Genomic DNA, 23,902 nt, shown 5'->3' with positions numbered 1-23,902 from the left:
CCTCCTTTTCTAATTGCAGAATATGAATCAGAGTCATAGTTAATGATTCTGAAAGATAAAATGTAAGATACTTCTTTGTCCATGGAGAAAGGACTAAGTACACTATGCAGTTGTGTTTCTGATGCATTTCGGAGTCAACTTCACGTTAACTCAGCTAAAGAGTAATTAGATTTCCTCTGGAAGAGAGGAGAACATATTTCCAACATGTTGGGGGAAAAAAAAAAGATCAATAGATTCCAGGGCAGGAGCTACTGCAAATGTTCCCATTTTTGAAAAGAATTCGTTCTGACCTCATTTCTAAGGGACTCAGCATATGTGTCTTGGGCTCATTTTCCATTTGCTAATTAAAAGTTCCTTGTCAGCAGTATTTAGCACTATTATTATTGGTGAGTGAATCATCCTCTTTTTCCACCAAATCTATTTTCCAGGCTCACCCATTCAAAAAGGCTGGCTTACAGCTCACTCATGGGTGCCAAAGCAACCCACTCAGATGAGCTTCCTCTGCATTTTTCTGTCAAAACATTTTTACTCTCCGATCCGAGACTGAAAGTCTTATTTGAACAATTGCCTGCTTTTTAAAAATTTTCTGGATTGACATCTGTCTTACTCTCAAACCAAAACATTTTTTGCATTCTTCCAAGACCATGTCAGAGACCCTTAGTAAGGCCTCATAAAAGAAATAGATTTGCCTTCTGCTTAGCATTTTCCAGGGTACAACGGTGAATTCCAAGTCTCACAAATGCGTGCACATCCAGGCAGGTTTGTATTCTCACATCCTCTCTATAGTCATGAAATATCGTGGCAACGGAAATTCTAATCAACGCAGTAAAAAAAAAATAATAAGGTTACTCCAAACCTGTTCTTTATATTTTTCATTTAAAAAGTTTTAACTTTTTACTTTGAAATAATTTCCAACTTTCAAAAACACTGTAAAAATAGTGCAAAGAATCTTGTATGTCCTCATCCACTTCCTCAAATATTAACGATGTGCATAACCACAGCTCTGTTATCAAAATCAGAAAATTGACATTGACTCATTATTAACTCATCTATAGACCTTATTCAAATTTTGTTGACTGTCTCGCTAACCTTCCTTTTCTGGTCCACGATTCAACCCAAGATCACGTGTTGCATTCAGTTGTCAGGTCTTTGTAAATTTGGAACAGTCGGTCTTCCTTTGTATTTTAAGACCTTGACAGTTTTAAAGAGTCTGATATTTTGGGTCAATTATTTTGTGGAATGCCCCTCAGACTGGGAGATCTATTTGTAAAGAATGGCCATTCCTGTTCAGACTCCTCCAGTCAAGATTCTGGAAGAGTACTAGGGTTTCTACTCTTTTTTTTTTTTTTTTTTTTTTTTTTTGTATTTTTCTGAAGCTAGAAACGGGAAGAGACAGTCACACAGACTCCCACATGTGCCCGACCAAGATCCACCCGGCACGCCCACCAGGGGGCGATGCTCTGCCCCTCCGGGGCATCACTCTGTTGCAACCAGAGCCACTCTAGTGCCTGGGGCAGAGGCCAAGGAGCCATCCCCAGCGCCCAGGCCATCTTTGCTCCAATGGAGCCTCGGCTGCGGGAGGGGAAGAGAGAGACAGAGAGGAAGGAGAGGGGAAGGGTTGGAGAAGCAGATGGGCGCTTCTCCTGTGTGCCCTGGCCGGGAATCGAACCCAGGACTTCTGCACGCCAGGCCGACGCTCTACCACTGAGCCAACCGGCCAGGGCCGGGTTTCTACTCTTGTGAGCAAACGTGTGCTAGTGGAAAAATAGTGAAATCGTGCCAGGTAAGTACTATTTCTTCTATAGTTTAGGGATATCCTGAGAAACACAGCCTATGCAATTACTCTCATAAAGCTTATATGCTTAAATGAGGCTGAAATTTGGTCATCCTTTTCAAAGGAGCAATAAGGTCACGCGTAATTAGTTACTAACAACAGAAGAGCAAACTTAAACGGGTTTAACGTGGGGAACTGATTTGTTGGCACATGTAATTGAGAAATCTGGATTTAAGTTAAATTTCAGGTCAGAGCTGATCCAAGGCCCTCCAGAGTCTTTCCATCTTAAGTCTACCTCCCACAGTGTTGGCTTCATCCCAAAGCTGGCTCTCTCTGTGGTTATAAGGTGGCTACCAATAGCCACTGAGGTCATACACACCCTCACCTACATCCAGAAAAATCTCTGAGAGCTGTCTCTAACCTAGTCACCAGGGCTAGCATATGGAATGCACTGGTTGCCTTAAACCCAACATAGCTCAGCTCTTGAGCTGAGAGTCAAGCCAATGTCACCCAGTTCACTAGTAGAGCGCTGTTAGGAAGGCAGAGGCTATTGTGGGCAATTAGCTTGCATCCACCACAAACTAGAATCCTGAGTGGTGGAGCACAGCCAAGCGTATACGTGGGGGAAAGGCGATTCTGTTTGGGTGGGTTCCAATGGCTGCTCAATCACTGCTAAAATGGACTCAGCCAGAATGTCAGAAAGAACAGTCTGTAAGAAATCAGGCACGATAACCGAGAGATGGTGGTTTTTACTACTTCAGTATAACATTGTCTCTAGCACAGGGGTCCCCAAACTACGGCCTGCGGGCCACATGCGGCCCCCTGAGGCCATTTATCCGGCCCCTGCCGCACTTCCGGAAGGGACACCTCTTTCATTGGTGGTCAGTGAGAGGAGCATAGTTCCCATTGAAATACTGGTCAGTTTGTTGATTTAAATTTACTTGTTCTTTATTTTAAATATTGTATTTGTTCCTGTTTTGTTTTTTTACTTTAAAATAAGATATGTGCAGTGTGCATAGGGATTTGTTCATAGTTTTTTTTATAGTCCAGCCCTTCAATGGTCTGAGGGACAGTGAACTGGCCCCCTGTGTAAAAAGTTTGGGGACCCCTGCTCTAGCGGCTATTTAGACCTGTGCACTCACGAGTGTGTCCTGCACAATGCTGGCACCATGGGATAACCATGTCTTTCTATCTGTCTCTGTCATACACACACACATACAAAAAACATTATAACTAGCAGTTCCACAAACAAAGAGTAAGAGGAAGGGCATGTAGTGTCTCAAGGAGCAAAAACTATCAGAGGGTGTGGGAAAGAGTTTAGCCTTGGGCTTAACCCTTAGATTGCAAGGATCTTGTCAGCTTACAACCTGTCTCTCACACCTTCCATCTCTCAGGTAGAAAATTCTGAGGTTTATTCTACATAGCTCATCAAGGGAACCTTATCCACATTGAGCTCCTGTTGCCCGCCGTGGTCATCAAAACAGCATACTATTGGACTTGTTTCTTTTTTTTTCTCTCTTCCACTCTTTCTATTCCTCAAGATCATTTAATGCAAACAAAACAAAACAAAAAATCTACTTGCACACAAACCAGTGTGTCAGGCTCTGATTTTTGGAGTAATCCAAGATAAGACTCTAGATGAAACAATGTCACATGAGTGTTTCCAGTGCAGAGCTTTACTTGGTTCTTAATTTTTAACAGACAACATGGTATTTTTAAATTATTTATAGTATGGATCTTTCTCTAAATTAATTGACATGGCAATACTTCTTCTTTCATGAACATTGTGTGAGGCTAGTGTTCTACAGATATGTTTTAGACAAAGCTGGCCTAAATCAAAGCCCTTGGGTTTCACCTGACCAGGCGGTGGCACAGTGGATAAAACATCGAACCAGGATGCCGAGGACTCAGGTTCGAGACCCTGAGGTCACCAGTTTGAGTGTGGACTCATCTGGTTTGAGCAAAGCTCACCAGCTTGGACCCAAGGTCGCTGGCTTGAGCAAGGGGTTACTCGTTCTGCTGAAGACCCACAGTCAAGGCACATATGAGAAAGCAATCAATAAACAACTAAGGTGTCATAACGAAAAACTGATGATTGATGCTTCTCATCTCTCTTTGTTCCTGCCTGTCTGTCCCTCTCTCTGACTTTCTGTCTCTGTTAAAAAAAAAAAAAGCCCTTGGATTTCATGTGGTGTAGTTTTGGTAGCTTGTCTCCAAGGTATCCCCCAATGAACCACTCCTGGTAACCATGCCCTTGTGCTGGCCCATTCCCCATTCTTACACTGAATCAGGGCTAGCCTGGGACTTATGCCAGCCAATAGAATGAGCAGAAATAACAGTGTAGATCTGGCCTTTAAGAAGACTCATTACTTCTGCTTTCTCCCTCTTGGAACACTTACCTTTGGGAGCCTTGCGCTGCCATTTAAAAAGCTTGACTAGTTTGTTTGAGAGACCATGGAGAGAGGCCATGTGAACGAGAGGCCTTGTCATCACACAGAGAGGTGAAGAGACCCAGCTGTCCCAGCATCTCAGGTAAATCCCCAGAGGGTTCCATCCTCAGCCACCATCTGACTGTACCCAAGTGAGACCAGATGAATAATACCCAGCTAAGGCCAGTCAACCTATAGAAGCATGAAGATTATAAAAGGTTTGTTGTTTTCAGCCACTAAGTCTGAAGTGGTTTGTTATGTTGCAGTAGATAACAGAGCCAATGGCAGAACAGAGCTGGGAACTATTTGGTTTTTGAGCCCCTAACGTGGGGCCATAAAACAAGGAATTAGACACAAACATTTCAGTATTTGAATTCCTATTTGGGTGACATCTTCTCTTAGTGTCACCTGTTTTGTGAGTTTTTTGTTAAATTTTATTTTAAAAGTGTGGGTCTATTATTATTATTATTATTATTATTATTATTATTAAATCAGTGGAGGAGAGATAGAGGGACAGACTCCCACATGCACCCCAACCAGGATCCAGCCAGCAAGCCCTGTCTGTGGCTGATGCTCAAATCAACCAAGCTATTGTCAGCTGCTGAGGCTGATACTCGAATCAATTGAGCCACTGGCTGTGGGAGGAGATGAGAAAGGTAAGGGGGAGAGTGAGGGGGAGAGAAATAGATAGTCGCTTCTCTCATGTGCCCTGACTGGGGATTGAACCCAGCGCGTCTGCTTGCCAAGCCAATGCTGTATCCACTGAGCCAACCAGCCAGGGCAGGGTCTCTTGTTTTGAGTTCCAGATCTACCATCTGTTTTTCATGGCTTCTACCTCCCAGCATTCCTTCTAACCATTTTCTTGTCCTAGTTCTCTGAGGAATCAACCTTTCCCACCCTCAGTTCATGTGCTGGACCCACCCTGGCTCAGTGGAGGAATTTAGGACACAGGCTTGGCCAATCAGAGCTTCCCTTCTCCCTGACCACAGTGATTGATGACAGTGATTCAGGGGAATAAGATGAATCACAATTTCTGCTTCAATGGTCTGAAAATAAGCATTTGGGCTCGTGAATCTCTAAAGCAACAAAATTGAAGAGTAGAAAAGTATATATTGGACCAACACACCTCACACTGTGGGCTCTAGCCTGGACCTCTCTCTTAAAGGCCAGGCATGTGTAGTCAATAGATTGCTTGACGTCTCTACTTACATATTGAATAGGCAGTACAGCTTTGAAGCCCCAAAGCAACATTTTATAGTCAAACATCTTAAACAGGCTTTTCCCATGGTTTCTTCCATTTTGCAAATAGCTCCACCACTGACCCAGTTTTCTAGACCAAAAACCATGAAATTGTTGTTGACTCCTCTCACATTATACATCCGACCCAACACGAAACATTTCTGCTCTACCCTCAAAGAAATATCCCAAATCCAAACACTTCTCATTATCTCCACTAGCCTGTTCCAGTCTATCGTTATCTTCTGCTTGGATTATCTCGATAGTTTCTCAAAGTTCTACCTCTTGTAACCTGACCCGTAAAGTTCTCTGCACACAACTAGAGTGAGCCTTTCAACCCACAGTCTGACAGTGTAACCCCAACTGCCTCCTTCGCAATCTCCTTAGTAATCGTAAAATCTCCTAGTCTCACTCAGTAAGGTCTTTACCTTACTTGATATTCTCTGGGGTCCAGCTGCCAGTTAACCTCTGATGTCTCTCCTCCCACTCACCCCCTTACTCGCTTTGCTCCCGCCTCACTGGCTTCCATACTGGTCCTTCAACATGCCAGGCAGGTCCCCGTGCATTGTATTTGGACCTTCAGTGCTCTGGCTGCAAATCCCTTTCCCTAGGCAGCTGTTATCTGCGATCTCGCCTCTTTCATATACCACCTTATCACTGTGTATTCACTGATACTAAAGATTTTATGGTTAATTCTGCTAGATGCAATATGGCATTGTAGATTATGCAAAAATATTCTTATATGTCATGACTATATACTTATGGATGGGGTGGTATGATGTCTTGGATTGGCTTACTGTGTATGACTATAATTTGTGTGTGTGTGTGTGTGTGTGTGTGTGTGTGTGTGTGTGTAGCTATAAAGGGAATAAGTGAAACATGATTAGAAAAAAAATGTTCTTAACTGGTAAAACTGGGTGAGGGGTCCACACTATTTCCTCTCCTTTTATATATTTGAAAATTTACATACTAAAATATTTTAAAATTATCTTATCATAGGTAATACCTTTTTGAACCTATATAAAAAGTAGACATGCACATCCTCACTCCTACCTTCTCCTGATTTAGTCATCTTCATCATTCTTATCAGCATCTGACATAATACATATTATTTATTTGTCGTTTATGCTCTCTCTTTCCACTAGAATGGACATTCTATGAATATTTCCATTACTGTGAGTGTAAATTTCATGAATATTTTAAAAATAGCAATGTGTTAGTCACTGTTCTAAACACAGTATTTTGTTCATTGTATCCTCTGTGCCTACAACAATGACTAACATATAGGAGGTGTTCAAATAAACATTTGTTAATTTAATGCAAAACACATACACAAGAGAGTGACCAGATTATGGAGAACGAACAAAGTGCTAATGTCATAGTGTGAGCTCCCGGATCCAGCTGAACCTGAAGATCTTCTTCTGGGCTTTGAGACTGCGTGAGCAACAAGCTCTCTCTCCTTTTTTTTTTTTTTTTTAATTTTTCTGAAGTTGGAAATGGGGAGGCAGTCAGACTCCCGCATGCGCCCTACCGGGATCCACCGGCATACCCACCAGGGGGCGATGCTCTGCCCATCTGGGGCACTGCTCTGTTGCAACCAGAGCCATTCTAGCGCCTGAGGCAGAGGCCATGGAGCCATCCTCAGCGGGTGGGGAAGAGAGAGGCAGAGAGGAAGGAGAGGGGGAGGGGTGGAGAAGCAGATAGGCACCTCTCCTGTGTGCCCTGGCCGGGAATCAAACCCGGGACTCCTGCACGCCAGGCTGACGCTCTATCACTGAGCCAACCAGCCAGGGCCGCTCTCTCTCCTTTTTTAAAAAAGATTTTATTTATTGATTTTACAGAGAGAGGAGAGGCAGGTGGGGAGCAAGAAGTATCAACTCATTGTTGCTTCACTTTAGTTGTTCATTGATAGCTTGTCATATGAGCCTTGACCGGGCAAGCCCAGGGTTTCAAACAGGTGACCTCAGCATTCCAGGTTGACACTTAATCCACTGCTCCACCACAGACCAGGCATAATAAATTCTTATTTTTTTATAGGGCCAATTTCAGTTGGGTTTTTAGGAAGAACTTGTGACTGAAAAAACCGTAATATACTATGTTACTCAATGTCTCTAAACTTCTTTTTCACACAGCAAAATAGAAAACTATTACTATCTGCCTAGCCTACTTCACATGACTATTTTTTTTTTTTAACAACTGATAATCAATTTATTAAGAAGGCTGATTTAAGCATCTGCAATGGTGACTTCAACCTCAACTCCTGGCTCAATACTGATGGAAGTAATCTGCTTAACAATCTCAGAAGGGCTGTGCAAGTCAATGAGTTGCTTGTGGATCCTCATCTGAAACCGATCCCAAGTATTAGAACCCTCCCCACCCGGACTTTTTCTTGTGATGCTCAGTCTTGGGAGGAATCCAACGGATCCTTTCACATTGAGATTCTTTCCCTTTGCACCTCTGATCAATTCAGCACACACCTTCTCCAAAGATTTTATGTTGTAGCTGGTTAGAATAATTCTAATTCAGTGAGTCGCCACCTCTGGTTCCACGGGTGTCTTTCCGGTGTCTTTAAAAGCCACAGCTGCTGCGCGCTTCCTGACTGACTTGTTCCTGGGAGACAGCGCGCAGCGGAGAGTGGGGAGGAGGAGTGGGCGGGACGCAGTCCACTAGAGCAGCCGCCACCTCTTCCTCCAAGAGCCATGTGACCATTCACATTTGTAAGGATCTGATTGATACATTGCTACATGTAGAAGCACGTTGCTGACTTCAGTATAACTGCAAATGTGTTTTACTGTTATTCATAATTACGTAAATAATCAGAATTAAAAGGAGAGTTGGACTAGGAAACTCTGTTACTTATAAATGATCAGAAAAGTCATTCTGGCTGCCTAAGTGTTTTATGCAGGGACAGAAAACAACCTTGCCCCACTGAGAACACTTAACAGGATGAAGAAAACCAAGAATAAAATTGCTTTAAAAGTTAAAAAAAAGAAAAAGAAAAAGAAGTGGGTGGAGGGGGGAGTCACAGATAACCATGCCCAGATCGCTTCCTTTTATAGAAGAGGCCAAGAAGATGTCAGCGTTTTGTCCAAGGTCACACAGCTACTACGTTCAGTAGCAGAGTTGGGACCAGAAACCCAAGTCCCTTGGCTTCCAATTCCATACTTTTTCCAACACCACAACTGTACAGTTTCATTCTTCTGAAGTTTTTCTCCTTGTTTTTCCTTCCTCTAAATTTTTGGAGGTAAAGCATAGTTTTGAAGATCAAATTTGAAGTCTTCTTCATTTCAATATTTGACCTATGGAACAATTTGGAGACAGAAGAGGAAAAGAGAGAGAAAGAAAGTCTCATTCCAGTATTCCAGAGTTTTCTTGCCCAAAAAAATCTCAATCGCTGAAGCTGTTGGCTGCCATCTGTACTTTGAAGGCTTAAAACTCTTTCTTCCAAAGTCTTTTGGCTCTGAGATCTTTAAATTACATTGGTTTTTGTATTGATTCCTAAAGGTCTTTTCATAAATACAGAGCTATGAAATCAAAGAAGAAAAATCAGCTTTCACAGCAAAAGGAAGAGACCCACTCACACAATTGTGTGAGATGTGAGGAGTGCATTCATGCGAAGGCTGTTGAGTGAAAGAGTGGAGATCACAGGAACAGTTCAAGATCTGGGATCCACTTCTCATGGAGCCATTCCTAGGATAATGATCAACCCTCAGTACAATCGTGGGAGGGGTGGCACCAGCTTTGGTTCCCTGGTTTCTGTTCGACAATTTTTCTACAGGTGCCTTTACCATCTTGCTCTGTTTCCACTCCTGGCTCTCAACCTCTTCCTCCATTTTGAGATGGGAAAGAGATATGAAGTTGGCAGTTACAGAGATCAGAAGCTCAGAAGATGGACTTTTGAGTCACTCATGCCTCAGGGATTGCCTCAACTTCAGGGAGCTGACTCATCCAAGGCCACCTCCTTTGTAGGACAGCTCCATCCAATGACTAATTAATGCTGGAGCACAATCTCAGTTGACTCAGGACAACTCTGCAGACCCATAATGGCTTCTAAGCTTCTCAGGCACTGCCTAAGTCTGTCATTAGCTCCAAGTGGTAGTTCAACTTCTCCCTCTCTCCACTCTTGCTCCATTCCTTCCTTTCCTTAGGTACTGATCCCCAGGACACTCATCAATAAACATCTTACACACCAGGTTCTATCTCAGAGTCTGCTTCCCAGGGAATCCAACTTGCAGAATGCTCCCTCATCTCCGACTTGTTTCAGCTTTGCTCCTGGGGTCCCTCTTTCCTTGCATCCTATTGGCACCTGTTCCTACTGTCCCTATAATTAACCACAATTGTTCTTCTGTTCAGGGTTTTCCACAGCCTGCCTCTCCAGCCATTCTCTGTTGGACTCACCACCAGGAAACACCCTCCCCTCCCCAGTTACCTGCTGAATCCTATGAACCTAGGCTCTATTATGGGGAGGAGTAACATTAGTATTTTGGGAGAAGGTGAGAACCATTGTCCTTGTCAGGGCTGGATGAACAGAAAGAATGTATAGTGATATTATACCATAATAGTCATTGGGTCTGCTAAAGGGGAGTAACCACAGTCCAACAAAGAAGATGACATGTCACCTATGTGCACCGGCACCACGTGAAATCCTCTGAATGAGACTTTGAACTGAGGAACCATTCAAATACCAACACGATGATAGAAATGGTAAAGTCTCAGATGAAACTGAAATAAGAAACATGGTTTTGTGGGGTTTTTTTTATTGGCTGCTCTTTACATAGATTTATTCAAATTTCTAAGCTTGTCACAGTTTCCTAATACACATACACACACATATAATTTTATTATTTACTAATATTTAATTATCTTAATATAACTTATAATTTGTTAATAGGTAATTTACTTTCTCAGTTGAGTTATGGTTCATAGGGTGTCCTGTCAACAACTTCTTTGGTTTAGTTCCTGGAAATAAATATTTAATGAATAGATATACGGAGAAGAGAGTGGCCCAACTATGGCGCTGATGTCATGTGTCATGGTCTGAGTTCCTCGATCCAGCTGAACCTGAAGACCTGTCTATCCCTGAGCTTTTTAGTCACATGAGCCAATATATTCTCTGTTCTGTTTGTGCCAGTTTGACTTGAATTTTCAATGAAGGAACTTGTAGTCAGAAGATCCCTAGGATACAATGTGACTTAGGAAGGTCACTAAATGTCTCTAAACTTGTCTCTCAAGTAGCAAAACAGTAAAGCTCCGAATTCTACTGGCTTCATAGGTATCAGATACTACCATATTTCCTCGGGAATGTCTATCTTAGTCTAGGCCCACATAATTCCAACTGCAGGCGTTTCAACCTCTTTGCCTGCAGGCTTCTCAGCTAGGCCAGGCTCTGCCCCACTCTCCTGGCAGCAAGACCAGTCCCTGAGCATCCCTCAAATAAGAACTGGTATGAAAATTTCCTAGCTCTCTCAGCCCTCCAAGAGTGCCCAGTAGGGTGAAGCTTTAGCTGTCTTCAGTGGCGACCTGGCCTAGCAACCTACTCATCCTTCCATCAGTTTCCTTACCTCCCTGTTTCTCTTCCCTGTGCCCCCACCAGCATTTCCTAGGACCTCATCACCCAAACCTCTGGCACTCAGAATCCTGTCTCAGGGTGTTCTCCCAAGGGGATCAAAATGAAGAAAGTCACACTCAAATCCCTTTGGGTGATTTGCCTGTGATGGGACACTTCTGAATTGTAATTTGGAAGTGGTTTAAACTCAAGTCATAGATGCATATTTCCAAGCATAAAGGCTGTTGTTATTTTATTTTATTTTATTCTATACACAATTGCATTTATTGTAAAGATAGAACTCCAAAAATATCCTCTTCAGTGGGTTCTGCAGCTGTGCTTTGATATCTTTTATCCTCTCATTAAGAACCTCTAAGAATAGCTGAAAGTGTGTGTACATTTTTAGAATCAATTACATCAACAGCATTAATGGGACTGAAGCTGGAATTTAGTTCCCACATAATGATAGAGAGTCCCACAGAACTGTGTTGGGAGGGACAGTATTTACTGTGGTTTAGAGAAGCTGTTGTGCATGGGAGGATGAGAAATGAGATGCCTCTTAACGAGCCAATCCACAAGTCTAAGAACTAACTGCACCTAACATGAGACTGTGAATGGCAAGCACAGCCCCAAAACAAAGAGGAAATGCCATCTGTTTCCAGTATGGGAAGATTGCTGGGCCCCTGCTGGTCTTATCAGTGACACCTGCTGCCCCAGCTGGGGAGCATTACTGGTGGTGTCATCTTCAAAAGTGAAGGCCAGCTACATAATTCAAAGTAAAGCCAGAAATATGGGCAGATGGGGCTGGTGGCTTGATTAGCGGGTCCCCACACTTAGGGAGCTGGCCTGGGGCCTCGTGTCCTCCGCTTCCTGGACTGGGGGAAGGCCAGGAACTTCCTGTCTGCCCTCAGCTTTCTCACCCCTCCACCACCCCACCACTCTGACCCGTAGCTACAGCATCCAGGGTTTACCTGAGCTGAGGCAATGGCCTCTGGGTTATACTTTACGGATGTTCTCCAACCTATTTGCTCCTCTACCCCAATTTCCATCGATATTTATAGGATCACATAAAATCAGAGTTGCAGGCCTCTTTAAAAATAAAATGATAATGTAAATATATAAATAAACATGTACACATCCTAGATAGCTATATAGATGATAGATAGATAGATAGATAGATAGATAGATAGATAGATAATCAAGGAAATGAAGTAAAATTTATTTTTATGTTTTCATCTTTGTTGAGATGTAATCAACATATAACATTATGTAAATTAAAGCGCAAAACCTATTGATTTGATATCTTGATACTTAATATACTGGAAAACGGTTACCACCATAGTATTGATTAACAGCTCCATCACATCACATATTACTGTTTCATTTTTTGTGGTGAGAATCTTTAAGATATACTCTCGTAGCAACTTTGAACTATATAATACAGTGTTACTGACTCTAATCACCATGCTGTACGTTAAATCCCCAGAACTTATTCTTCTTATAACTACAAGTTTATACTCTTTGACCAGCGTCTCTCCATATTCCCCACCCCAGCCTCTGGCAACCATTACTTTACTCTCTCTATGAGTTTGCAAATGCAGTAAAATTGTAACAATTGAGAATATGGGTGAAGTGTATATGGAAGTTTTTTATACTATTCTTGGCAATTTTAACTCTGAAATTTCTTCTAATACATGTACACCGATGTTCACAGCAGTATTATTCATACTTGCCAAAAAGAGGCAACAGCCCAAAGATCTATCAATAGATGAATGGATAAATTGTCAAATGGATAAATACAATGAAATATTACTTAGCCCTAAAAAAGAATGAAGTACTACAAGTTTATACTCTTTGACCAACGTCAAAAATTAAAGAAAAGGAGAAATCAACCATAAGATCCTGGTAGGCAGCATTTTTTAAATTATTAAAAATCTATTTTTAAGAGCATAACACCTAAAATCTTTTTAACAAGTTTCCTTTTCTTTTTTTTTTTTACCTTTCCTTTTTTAGTGAAGTGAAATTTACATAACACGAAGCTGACTGTTTTAAAGTGCGTTGTTCAGAACTGTGACAATGTTGTGCAATCATCATCACCCCAACAGGAAGCTCTGTACTCTTTAAGCACTTCCTTTTCATCTCCTCTTTCTCCAAGCCTCTGGCAGTCTTGTTCTGTTTTTATAAATTTGCCTGTTTTGGCATTTCATGAATATGGAATCATTTGATATTTGGTCTTTTATGTCTGGCTTACTTTATTTAGCATAATATTTTCAAAGTTTATCTATATTGTGGCATATATCAGTACTTCATTCTTTTTTAGGGCTAAGTAATATTCCATTGTATTTATCCATTTGACAATTTATCCATTCATTTATTGATAGATCTTTGGGCTGTTGACTCTTTTTGGCAAGTATGAATAATACTGCTGTGAACATCGGTGTACATGTATTAGAACATCTGAAATCTTGATGTTTGTTGAAATCTATTGATGACTTAAAGTATAAATTCATGTCTGAAGCAAACATAAGCTTAGACTTCTCAGATGCATCAGTAAATTCTCTTTTGTGTTTGTGCTAATTTGAATTGGGTTTCTGTCAACTTGAAAGAATCTTGACTGCTATAAAACTTTTCAATTATCTTTCAAACTGCAGTCTTTTGGATCTCTGGGGGAAAAAATTCGCTCATAAAGAACACCATTTTGAAAAAAGGCCAAGTAAAATTTTCTGAAGCTCAGAGTTCTCCTGTCCTCACGAAGCTTGAAATGAATAGGAATTTGAAACATTTTTGAACAAGAAGAATGAGTTCAGCTCAGCACAGAACATTTCTGAGCTGCATCTGCCACCACGACAGGATGATCACAATACAGAGACTTGAACCAGAAGCTTTTGTGTGCGCCAGGTTTAAAGAAATTCAGAGCACTTTATTTGCGAAAGAATTAGAGTTTTAGAAACCAGAACATTTCTAAACCAGTTGGCGATCATTTTTAGCAACTCTTCGGAACAGAAGTTCCCCAACAGAAATGCTGGTCTTTATTTCTTCTTTCACCAGTTGCTTCCTGCCATCCATCTTTCATTTCTTGTGGTCAAAAGAATGTTAGTATTTTCTTTTCAAAAGGCTTCTAGGAATTGCCTTTGGTTTACGTGCTGAAATCTTGCACCGCATACACTCCTTCAAAAGGACGTTGTTTCATCTGATTTCTGTTGAAGAAAAACCAAAGTAATTAGAGAATTTATCTGCTGACAACCTATCTTCCACTTAAAAAAATATTTCATCACCTTCAGTTTATTTTGATCTTGGGGTTCGTGACTCACCAGTTTATTAGGATACAAATTTGATCAGAGTTCTGTGCAGCTTCCCTCCAAGTAACTGATGGTGGATCAACAATGAAATTTGTATCTCCTGCCTCTCCAGTCTCCCTACTCGCTAATTCTTCCCTCAAGCAACTGTGGACAGAGCCAATCAAATCTCTGATTTCCAGAAATGGGATGTTGGCACAAGACATTATAATTAATCCATGGCTGGACAGCTTAGTTGGTTAGAGCATCCTTTCAAAGTGTAGAGGTTGCTGGTTCGATTCTCGGTTAGGGCACACACAGGAACAGATTGATGTTCCTCTCTCTCTTTCTCTCTCTTCCTTGCTCTCTAAAATCAATAAAATAAATATTTTTTTTTTAAAAAAAAGAACAGTAACAGTTTAAATTGCTTGTGTGGCTCTGCCCACCACTCCCTTCTCTGAGGTGGCAGATATGGGTAGCTAGCTCTTCCCTCGGCCCACCTGGGTTCTGTCTTTTCTCCCATGATGTGAGCACATTGCCAAACATACTATGATTCCAGGATGTATTTCATTAAAGAGGACCTTACACCAGCTGCAGCTTTAACTGTACTGAACAAAAAGGAACAGAAATAGTTAGTTGAAGAAAGAACTGACCGAGCAGTACTTATTATGCTAGTTTCCAATGTGGCATGTTTCTGGAGGACTTTCAAAGGTAACTTTCCTAAAAAACTTTGTAAGGAACATTTTTCTAACACTTTTGAGGGAAATATTGATGACTTGTTAAATAGGACTCAATCATACCTACCTATCACCTATGTGAAGCTAGTGAAGTACATCAGTGCGAGGAACAGGCTATCACCGCGTCTGTGAACATGACCAGTTTGATGATTGGTCCATACTGAACAATTATTAAAATGAGTCTTAGCACTTTTCATGTGTTTAGTACTTAATAAATATAGTAAAAATAATATGGTTGATTTAAACAAAATGGTCATGGGCCCTGGCCGGTTCCGGTTGGCTCAGCGGTAGAGCGTCAGCCTGGCGTGCGGGGGACCCAGGTTTGATTCCTGGCCAGGGCACATAGGAAAAGCGCCCATTTGCTTCTCCACCCCCCCCCCCTTCCTCTCTGTCTCTGTCTTCCCCTCCCGCAGCCAAGGCTCCATTGGAGCAAACATGGCCCAGGCGCTGGGGATGGCTCCTTGACCTCTGTCCCAGGTGCTATAGTGGCTCTGGTCGCGGCAGAGCGACGCCCCGGAGGGGCAGAGCATTGCCCCCTGGTGGGCAGAGCATCGCCCCTGGTGGGCGTGCCGGGTGGATCCCGGTCGGGCGCATGCGGGAGCCTGTCTGACTGTCTCTCCCCGTTTCCAGCTTCAGAAAAATACAAAATGGTCATGGCCATTGATAAATCTTGGTGAGATCATCTGTACCCAGCATGCTTTTGGGGGCATTTTAGTGGATAGACAGAGAGGTGTCCTAACGTCCAATACCATTTCTGCTATGAACTATTTGTGTGATCTGGGAAAGATTTGTAATTTTTCTGAGTCTCAGGCTCCCCCTACACTTTCCCCCTCTCCCACCGGTGAAATGAGAAGAAAAATGCTTAGTCTACTTGTGTTTCAGAGTTATTAAAAACCAGTGGCCTATATTCTCTTGCGTAACTGCTCAATATCTTTTAGGACAGAATGAATGCTATACAGAAAGAAAAATATTCAGATGGAAAAACCTGTCTGTTCCTCCAGAGATATTCTATGAACAGTTAGTTTGTCTTGCTTAATACATCCATGGATGCTAAACTAGAGCCAACTACAAAAATCCAACCCAACAGCGAGCACAGATTCTCCGGAATCCCACAACACTACTAAAGGAGACAATATTTCTAGTGCTGTGTTGACAACTCACAGCTTACAGTCTTTGACCCCAAAATCACAAGAAATGCATAAATTATGAATTATAGTCTCTGCTTTCCAGAGCAAAGCCTAATACTAAATCAAACAACTGGGAGCCAACCACCCAGCTATAAATTTTCCAAGCAGAAAAAGTCAGTATAACGCGACATGCTTCTGGTGAATTCGGGTACTGTAATGCGGTGAAGCGGAACGAGGGTTACATTGTAGTGAGCAGACCTCAGTTCTGGGGTTACTGAACCTTTTCTTGTGAAGTTGTTTTACAATTTGAAAATTAAAAATTTATGTTTTCTGCATCAGCCCAAATCCTGTCCTCATGTAGCCACGTGGCTCCCTCAAGAGTTCAAGAAAGCCTGTGGAGCTAAGAACCTGCCCTTTGTCCATTAGAGGGACTACTTTCATCACTTGCCATTGTTCTATGGGATGTAGCTGAAATTATGTATCTCCAGAAACTCAGCAAATTCTCTCATTCTGTGCTGAGCAAAATGGTGTGTCTGTCTGTCCTCGACACATTGAGACCGTTTAGAGCACTATTATTTGTAATAGGTCTGAAGTGGAAACACGTAGGTATTTAACTCTTCAGCTTTGTTCATGATTTTAGCATCTGGAAACTAGAGTAAATGAGATTGGTTGTATAGAACCCAAGGACAGTGACTAAGAATTCAATTAAAGGAAAAGCATTATCTGTTTCTAGAATGACTTACCCAATTTGTGTGTGGTGTGTGTGTGTGTGTGTGTGTGTGTGTGTGTGTGTGAGAGAGAGAGAGAGAGAGAGAGAGAGAGAGAAGAGAGAGAAAATGCAGTCTTTTCAATAAACTCACATACCATTCCATGGGCAACATTACCAGCAAAGTTGTTGAGAAGTGACCTTCTGTACTTGTTCTAGAGATGACATATATGACAATTTTTACTGGCCCACAGACAAGCTGTACAGGGTAAATAGCTGTAAGACAATTCTGTGTCCATGACCCACACCCACCTCCTACTCCTATTCGTTTTTCACCCTTCCCTTCTTTGCTCTATACCTGGGAGTCTGACCCTTGCTGACCTGAGCTCCTTGCAGGTATTTCTTGCTGGATTTTGCCAATGGGAGCCACTGGTAGTACTGCCCTCAGACATAGACAGTAGGGTCCAACCTTGGGCCTGATACCTTAGAGAGCATCACATATCATAGACACCTGAAAAAAAAGATGGATTGAAGGTCACATGTCATCTCTTGACACTTGGGAGAGAGCACTATCATTAGTGCAGACAATGCTTAGAGTGTAGAAGAATTTGATAGCCAAGCCCTTAGATTTAAAAAAAAAAAAAAGTAGGCCCTCACTGATTGGCTCAGTGGTAGAGCATTAGCCCAGCATGTGGATGTCCCAGATTCAATTCCCAGTCAGGGCACACAGGAGACTCAACCATCTGCTTCTTCACCCCTCCACCCTTCTCTCTCTATCTCTCTCCTCCTCACCTGCAACCATGGCTTGATCAAGTGCATCAGCCCCAGGCACTGAGGATTGCTTTGTGCCTCCAACTCAGGTGCTATAAATAGCTTGGTTGCAAGCATGGCCCCAGATGGGCAGAGCACCGACCCCATATGGGGGTTGCCTGGTGCATCCCAGTCACGGCACATATGGGAGACTGTCTCTCTATCTCCCCTCCTCTTACTTGGAAAAGAAGAAGAAAAGAGGACACATCAATTAACTTGTTAAATTCTTTCCCTCTGCAGAAATGCAATAGTATTTATATAATGAAGTATTGTTTTCTGGCAATGTTGAGTGTCCGTTTTCTTGCTTCTCTTTGAATGTTCCAATTTGTGCTCTAGAAGTACTCACTATTTAGGATGGTATTTGCAACAGTTTTACATGGTGGCTGAGGAATATTACCTGTTGTGTATGTGTAGTCTAGGTATTACTGAACAAAGCATGATACTGAGTCTTTACCTTTGGCAACTGGATGGACACCAAATGCTAAAGCTTGAATAGATTTATGTTATAAAATATTTTAAAAATTTTAGTCAATGTAAAAATCAAATAAAGCCCTGGCCAGATAGCTTGGTTGGTTAGAGCATCGTCCTGAAGCACCGAGGTCACCAGTTCAATCCCCCGGTCAGGAAACATACAGGAACATATTGATGTTCCTGTCTCTCTCTCTCTCTCTCTTCCCTTCTTCTCTCACTAAAATCAGTAAATAAAAATTATACAAAATCAAATACAAATCAAATTGACCTTTATATAGTTTTAATTTAAATTTTAAATTAATTAATAATTTATTTATTTTTAAATTTTTGATGCATTTCAAATATTTTAGAAGAAAATGTTTCTGAAGCAAAATATAAAAATTTAAAATTTTTATTTTTTACATTTATTTTGCAAATTTTATAAAAGTCTATTAAAATATTGAATACTTTGTGGAAATTATATATATTTCTTTCTTTATAAATATTTTATTTATTTTACAGAGAAATGAGAGGGGTGAGGGGAAGCGAGAAGTATCAATTCATAGTTGCTTCATTTTAGTTCATTGATTTTTCTTTTATCACAGGGACAGAAAGAGAGAGGCAGAGAGAGGGACAGACAGGGACAGACAGGAAGGAGAGAGATGAAAAGCATCAACTCTTTGTCGTGGCACCTCAGTTACTCATTGACTGCTTTCTCACATATGCCTTGACAGATGCGGAGGGTACAGCAGAGCAAGTGACCCCTTGCTCAAGCCAACGACCTTAGGTTCAAGTCAGAAACCCTTGGGCTCAAGCCAGTGACCATAGGGTCGTGTCCATGATCCCACACTCATGCCAGCAACCCTACACTCAAGCTGGTGAGCCCACACTAATGCCAGATAAACCTGTGCTCAAGCCGGCGATCTTGGGGTTTTGAACCTGGGTCCTCCACGTCCAAGTTCAATGCTCCATCCACTGTGCCACTGCCTGGTCAGGCTAGTTGTTCATTGATTAGCTGTCATATGTGCCTGGACCAGGCAAGCCCAGGGTTTCAAACTGGTGACTTCAGCATTCCACGTTGATGCTTTATCCACTGTGCCACCACAGGCCAGGCCAAATTATTTTATATAATTCTTTTATATTTACTATCAACAAAACATATGTTATTATAGAACATAATGATTCTCCTAAAATTGACAAAAATTAAATTTATAAAATATATGAATGGAATATATCTGGAATAAATTTATACATTTATTAAGTCTATTTTATTACTCATCTAAACCTTGCTGAGTAATCATATATAATAATAATTAAACCAAGACCAATCATATGTAATAATAATTAAATGTAGTTCTCTTTAATATATGTTGACTTTCAATTATTTAAAAATTACAGCTTTACACCTATTTTTTAATTCTGTAATTATAAAAATGTATTTGTTATTTTGGGGCAAATAACATGCCAATTTTTTTGTTACCAACCAGATGGTATTTATTTTAGACATTGTGAGCCAGACAGTTTCTGTTGTAACTCATACTGAGTGGAGTATGAAAGCAGCCACAGATGATACATAAATGCATGGGTAGAGCTCTGTTGCACTAAGTTTACTTGCAAAAATAGGCAGGGGACTTGATTTGGCCTGTAGGTTATAGTTTGCTGACCCCTGTGTCTGTGGAAAAGACTCTGAAACTGAAATGTGCATGCAGGAAGGTTACTGGGGACTGCTCTCAGGGGACAGTTGTAAGGATAGCAGGGTTATACAGAAAACGAAGTTGAACAGTTGATCTCACTGGAAGCTCAGAGCCAGGGTTCACCCTTGAGGCAAAGGGGTCTGGCTTTTAGATATCACAGTGACCTCTGGAGGGAGGGTGGATGTGTGATCTTGGACAAGGCAAGCTCCCTTTAGCAGAGGACAGTGCCTGGAGGAGAACTCAAGTGTGAGCTATCCACAAGCACCTCCCCTCCCAGCTGCTGAGGAGCAAATGTTTCCGTCTTAAGGAGGGATGTGATAGTTAATGTCATGTGTCAACTTGGCTGGGCCATGTTGCCAAATTACTTGGTCAAATATTGTTCTAGATGTTTCCATGATGGTGTTATTTAAATCAGTGTGGACTTTGAGTAAAGCAGATGGTTCTCCATAATGTGGGTGGGCTTCATCGAATTAGCTGAAGGCCTGAATAAAACAAAAGGCTGATGACCACAAGCAAGAGGGAACTCTACTTGCAAACAGCCTTTGGCCGTGAGCTACAGCATTTCGTCCTCCCTGGGTCTCCAGCCTGATGGCCCCTCTACGGAATTTGGACTTAGCCTCCATAATCACGGGAACCAATTCTTATAATAAATCTCTCTGTGTATACACACATACACATGCCCACACACACACTATTGGTTCTGTTTCCCTGGACAATCTTGACTAAGAAAAAGAATCTGGTTCATGCACTAGAATGTCTATTATGATTATCAAAATAGGAAGATGAACAGTTGCTTTGTAACTTTCAAATATTTAGATGTGTGGTACGTGGGCCTCTGCTGGCACTCTCACCCCTGCCCAGAGGCTTGCTAGAGCCAGCTCACACTGGATCCCAACAGCCCATTGTATGCCTCTCTTCCCAGCTTCGAACTCAGTAGTGTCAGGTTGGTAGCTTGAAATTGTCACAGTAGGAGTGTCTATAGCACAGAAATCAGTAAACATCACCAATGCAACTTAGGGATTTTTTTCCCCCCCTCTGGATAGCTGGTTATTAAACACTTGCCTGAATTCAACCGCCTAGATTCCACAGATGTTAGAAGGAGGTGCCCTACACCAGCCATTCCGCCGGGAAGTCCCTGCTGGCGTTGTGTCTCTCCAGAGCTCCGGTAACTCCATCTCCTCCCAGCTCCCCAGGGTCGCTTTGCTCTGAGTGGTTTTCTGCCCCTGACTATGCCGTGATGAAGAGCCCCTGTACTATAGCCTCTTCATTTGAACCATCAGAGATGAATTCGGTTTCTGGCTGAGACCCTGACTGATAACACAAAAGGTGACTGGCCAGTCCTGCTCTTACGTTATGGTCACGCTAAGGGCCAAAGGCCATCTGCCTCTCCCCATCCTCAGTTTCCACCATTGGAATCATCAGCTGATAAGCTACTTCACGTTTTATTTTTTCTCTTTTCCATCCTGTCCATTCATCCCTCTTTGCCAAAGACACAGGGAAAAGGATTAGAATCTGTGCTGTGGCTTCAGGCCTGGTATAGACTTCCAAGACACAATCCAAAGGGACGCCACCACAGCTGGTCATTTTGTTCTTCAGCCACCTTGGTTATTTAAAATATCTGTCAGTGTTGCCTAGAGAGGTTATTTTTGGAATCCCCAAATATGTAAAAGGAAGATGAAAGCCAACTGTCACAATTAATTGAAAACAAACCTTCAATTTTAGAAGACAAGAGTAATAGAAATCACGTGGGGCTATTCATCTGTTTGTCTCATCTCTTTCAGTTATTGAAAAAATCAAAACCTCTTGTGGTCTCAACCTATAATCTTATACCCTTGCATGTCTGACTTACGCGTTTAGTAATCACTCCTGGTAATGGGTCCGGGCTTAGGACAAGAGCATAGAGCTGCTGTAGGCCCCTGCTCACTGTGCAGATCGTGTGAACGGCCTCATTGCTACACAATTGCTCTGCAGTTTACAATTCTTTTCAGGTTGCCTCTACTTTCCCAAGAACCTCTCTGTTCACACTGCTGCCCTAAGTTGCATCAGTAGCTCTAGACACAACACAGCTTTAGTGAAGTTCAACAATAATAAAAAAATACCAAGGAAAAATGCTTCTCTCTCCTTTTTTCGTTAGTTTTTTTCATAAGCTTTTTTCTTCTAAGAAAAATGAAAGAAACAAAAAGAAAAAGTAGTTGGGTTAGTCTCATCTCTTCTGTCTTCTTCTTCTGGAAATAGACCCCAACTTCATCCACCTGCCCCTCCAACCCAACCAGACAGGGGTAAGATTCAAGGGAGTGGGGTAGATGGAATCACCTCATCCAAGCTGGCCCAATCACATTTTCTGTCCCAGGAACTGCCACTTGAATAGAGTTGCCATAATGTAAAACAATGAGACTAGGAGACTACTGGGAGAGGCATTCTGGGAAGGAACTCCCCAAGGTACTGCTAAGATTCCTAAAAGCGTCTGGGTCCTACCACTGGGCAAGTTTGTTTAGCTCCTCCTTTGAATCCATGAATTGTGCATCATTCTACCAATAAATCTTTTTATTTCGTTGCAGTCCGTGCACTTTAACTGACCCAGAAATGAGGTCCAGCTTTGCCCAAAGATGAGATAGAGGGAATTACCAAAGTCTAAAGACAGGAGAAAGCCAGGAGAGCCTCTTTTGAGGCAATCATAGTGGAAAGATCTCCCCAAACAACCAATTACAGTACGTCTTTGAAAAGGCCTTTGAGCCACAGCAGTCTGTTTTCCTAGCTGCTGAATCTCACCAGCCAAATGACGGGTACCAAGGAGCTGGGCGAATGTACTTTAGATACACTTCCAAAATGTTCATTTCTACAGTGTCGGTGGCCTTGCCATCATCTAGTTTAGATGACCAGCTTCTATATCTAAAATGTGAATGAAGTTTCTCTATTTATCATTCTATACTATTCAACAGTACTAAATTAGGATCTTTTTTTTTTTATACAGGGACAGAGAGAGAGTCAGAGAGAGGGATAGATAGGAACAGACAGACAAGAACGGAGAGAGATGAGAAGCATCAATCATCAGTTTTTCATTTTGACACCTTAGTTTGTTCATTGATTGCTTTCTCATATGTGCCTTGACTGCGGGCCTTCAGCAGACAGAGTAACCCCTTGCTCAAGCCAGTGACCTTGGGTCCAAGCTGGTGAGCTTTTTTTTTTTTTTTGCTCAAGCCAGATGAACCCACGCTCAAGCTGGCAACCTCAGAGTCTCAAACCTGGGTCTTCCACATCCCAGTCCGACGCTCTATCCACTGCACCACCACCTGGTCAGGCACTAAATTAGGATCTTAAATGAGTTTGACTAGCAGTTTCATATTTAGATCCATCTCAAATTATCTCCAGAGGAATGACCAATGGCAAAACCATGTTCCCAGTCAAGGGCAGCTCCAAGAATAGACTTGACAACCTTATGTCAAAATGGAATGAGTTGTGTGTGGGGATAGGGGCTTATTTTTTGAAATGTGACAGTAATAATAAGATGAATAACAGCTAAGACTTCCTGACAATTACTGTGTATCACACATTAATAGAAGCAGAGACAGGAGGGAGTCAGGAAGGGGAACTTCTTTAGAGCAGATTAAAGCAGGGGTCCCCAAACTACGGCCCGCGGGCCACATGCGCCCCCCTGAGGCCATGTATCCGGCCCCCCCCGCTGCACTTCCGGAAGGGGCACCTCTTTCATTGGTGGTCAGTGAGAGGAGCATAGTTTCCATTGAAATACTGGTCAGTTTGTTGATTTAAATTTACTTGTTCTTTATTTTAAATATTGTATTTGTTCTCTTTTTGTTTTTTTACTTTAAAATAAGATATGTGCAGTGTGCATAGGAATTTGTTCATAGTTTTTTTTATAGTCTGGCCCTCCAATAGTCTGAGGGACAGTGAACTGGCCCCCTGTCTAAAAAGTTTGGGGTCCCCTGGATTAAAGGAAAAGCTACAGAGGTCAAATGTCCCCACCTGTTAATTAATCAGAATTGCTAATCCTATTCCTATTGTGCTGTATTCAACACGGTACTAAGGTCAGTACTCTTGTCAGTAAAGCTAATGTGGCCTTTGCCTCAGGGACTGAACTCTGTCCCTGCTCCGTGTTCCTAT

General features: G+C 41.9%; 1 pseudogene; it reads right to left on the bottom strand.

Annotated features, from left to right (window-relative positions):
- Positions 1-7,664: 7,664 nt before the first annotated feature.
- Positions 7,665-20,406, bottom strand: LOC136406624 (small ribosomal subunit protein uS10-like; annotated as a pseudogene).
- Between the last annotated feature and the right edge of the window lie 3,496 nt (positions 20,407-23,902).

Source organism: Saccopteryx leptura, chromosome 5, assembly GCF_036850995.1.
Source record: "Saccopteryx leptura isolate mSacLep1 chromosome 5, mSacLep1_pri_phased_curated, whole genome shotgun sequence".
Lineage (NCBI taxonomy): Eukaryota > Metazoa > Chordata > Mammalia > Chiroptera > Emballonuridae > Saccopteryx > Saccopteryx leptura.
The sequence above is the reverse complement of the archived record's forward strand: the minus strand, read 5'-3'. Positions and strand labels throughout refer to the sequence as shown.